Below are 3298 nucleotides of genomic sequence, written 5' to 3'. Positions count from 1 at the left end.
AATTAGTTCTCCACAATTAATATGCACAAAAAACACCTGAAGAGTATTTTTACAATGCATATTTTCAAGATACACCCACAGTGGCGTAAAGCCTAGAAATCTCTAGTTTAATTAAGACACTGGTAAGTCTTATGAAGGTAGCCATAGGCCAGACTCTGGAAAACAGTGGTAAACCAAAGTGCAGTCTTCAGCGCTGGCACTGACAGAGTAAGATAATCCCTTTTCTGCATGACACTTCCTTGTCAGCCACAAAGCTCTCATCAACATTTTAACTAAGAAAAGGGAATGTCCTATTGGAGACCCTAGACTGAGAACTGCCTACTCCCACCTAGAATCCAAGGCACCTCCCAGAACCCCATTCAGGACAAATCCAGAAACAGATAGGACAAGTGTGTGAGGACTGAAAGTTCCCATTCTTAGCTGACCTGAAGAGCTACATTATCACCACCTTGTTTGTGGATTTTCTGTGTTCTATATGATCTTGTTGGAAGTATGCAATGCCTCCTTCTTTCAGGGTTGATTACAAGAGCAAAAGACACTTCTTTGAGTTCTTCCAATTCCTGCTGTGAGCATCTCCAAGCCCTTCTACCACCCCTAAAAGATCCTTTACAGCCATTTTCCATTCCCACCACCAGTCCTAGATGAGCACTAATCTACTTTCTGCCTCTATAGGTATGTCCTTTCTGGGCATTTCCTGTCAATGGAATCATGCACTATGTGGTCTTTGCGTCTGGCTTCTTTTACTTAGCCAGATGTTGTTTTATCTGTGCTGTAGCATACATCACTATTTCATTGTTTTTAATTGCTGAGTAGAATTCCGTCATGCAGACACACCTACTTTGTTCTTCCAGCTCCAGGTTTTCTTAGCACTCCATAGTTGCAGGAGAGAGTGAGGAGAGCATCCAGCATAGTTGTAGGAGAAAAAGGAGAGAGCTAAAGCAGTATAGCCTTGCTGGACTGGATTTTTTTTTTTTTTCTTTTTTGAGACGGAGTCTCACTCTGTCGCCAGGCTGGAGTGCAGTGGCACGATCTTGGCCCACTGCAACCTCGGCCTCCTGGGTTCAAGCAATTCTCTTGCCTCAGCCTCCCGAGTAGCTGGGACTATAGGCACGCGCCGCCACGCCCAGCTAATTTTTGTATTTTTTAGTAGAGATGGTGTTTCACCGTATTTGCCAGGATGGTCTCGATCTCTTGGCCTCATGATCCGCCCACCTCGGCCTCCCAAAGTGCTGGGATTACAGGCATGATCCACCACACCCAGCCGCTGCACTGGATTTTAACTCTTTGTTATTGGTCGTGAACTCTCCATTTCTGATGTCTATGGCCGAGTAAGATGCCATTGCCCTTGACTATAGAGCATCCTAGCAGAGGAATGAGGGGGCTTTCTCTAGAGCAACTACTATTTAAACTGAGTTAGATACACTCTTCTCCAGTTACATATTCAAAAACCTAAGCTCATACCAGATTCATCTTCTACAAACAGTGTCATGCTTTGCAGCAGCATTTGAAGGACACTGTATTCAAAATAATGACCCTAAGGAGGGCTCTGGACTGGGAGGAGTGGCTTAAGCCCATACTCTAGTGCTTTGGGAGACAGAGGTGGGAGGATCTCTTGAGCCCAGGGGTTTGAGGTTACAGTGAGCTGTGACGGCATCGCTACACTCCAGCCTGTTACTGATCACAGCAACAATAACAGAGGAATCCAGAGCCCTCATTTTTTGGTTTGTTTTGTTTTTAAGAGACACGGGCTTGCTCGGTCACCCAGGCTGGGGTGCAGTGGTGCCATCATACCTCACAGAAACCTCAAGCTCCTGGACTCAAGTGACACTCCCACCTTGGCCTCCCAAAGCATTGGGATTATAGGCTTGAGCCATTGCACCCAGCCCAGAGCCCTTTTTAAAGTGAATATTTTGAATGCAGAGTCCTTCAAATGCTACTGCAAAGAATGACATAGTTTACAGAAAAAGAAATTAGTATGAGCTTGAGACTTTTGAATGTGTAACCAGAGAGGAGTATACCTAATTCAATTTAAATAGTAGTCACTCTAGAGAAAGTGATTATAACCTGTATGTATATATTTTAAAATTCTGTAAGAGTTTTGGGAGCCTCTTTTGGATAAAAATTACAGGAGAAAAGCAGCAATTTTCTTTCATTTTTAAAATAAAGGTCAATGAAGGCAATATCTTACAAGATAAGAATACAGTTTTTTTCATTACTAATTTTGCAAAAGTGTGCTTTCCTGGCACATTGGTGCACACAGACACAAGTGCACACACATACACACTTTTTTCTTTGTTTAAACTTGTTAATATCTTTTACTTTCCATTCTTCACCAGTTAGGGCCATTTAAACTGAGCTTTACTAATTAAACAAACAATTAGCTCTGAGGTCACATTGTAGGGATAATGGGGGTAGGGAGGGAAGAAAGAAAATTAGCTCACACATTATCTGAGATTTTATTTCACTGCACATACAAAGAAGAGCTGCATCCAGGGCACAAGAGATTACTCATGAAAGGAATTTACAGTGAGAGGTAAGGACGGAGCTTTCCGCAAGCCATCAATCTGCGGGCTGCTCCTGGAGGCCCATGGACAGTCGGTACACAGACCATGTTGAATGGAAGCAAGGTGACATTTAGAGGACATGGTTCACTGAAAAGAGCAAATGTATGCAAACCCAGGAATATCATCAACCTTGCTGCCATGAACACCAGTGTTGCTGCTGTTGAGTCTTTCTAAGCTTACAGAGCAGAGCCTTTTGGCAGCCTGGGGATGCTGCAGAAAACGAGAATAACTACTGGCTGTCACTGGAACAGCAGACCCAGCTGGGAGCAAAGCAGAACATTGCAGACACTCTCTTTTAATCAAGCTTTGTAAGAAGAGCTTGAGAGATATTTCCTTGTCTTACCCATTTCACATTCTGTCATTTTTTTCCTGCATAGGCTTCAGTATGAAAGAACTGTGGGTATTCTCTGAATTTAAATAAGTCCATTTAAGAATAGAGATAACTAGGCCAGGCATGATGGCTCATGCCTGTAATCCCAGCACTTTGGGAGGCCAAGGTGGACAGATCACCTGAGATCGGGAGGTTGGAGACCTGCCTGGCCAACATGGTAAAACCCCATCTCTACTAAAAACAAAAATTAGCTGAATGTGGTGGTGCATGCCTGTAATCCAAGCTAGTAGGGAGGATGAGGCCCAAGAATCACTTGAATCTGGAAGGCAGAGGTTACAGTAAGCCAAGATCTCATCACTGTACTTTAGCCTGGGTGACAGAGTGAGACTCTGTCTCAAAAAAA

This window comes from Cebus imitator, unplaced genomic scaffold (genome assembly GCF_001604975.1).
Source record: "Cebus imitator isolate Cc_AM_T3 unplaced genomic scaffold, Cebus_imitator-1.0 Scaffold57, whole genome shotgun sequence".
In the NCBI taxonomy this organism is placed as follows: domain Eukaryota; kingdom Metazoa; phylum Chordata; class Mammalia; order Primates; family Cebidae; genus Cebus; species Cebus imitator.
This window is presented reverse-complemented; position numbering follows the sequence as displayed.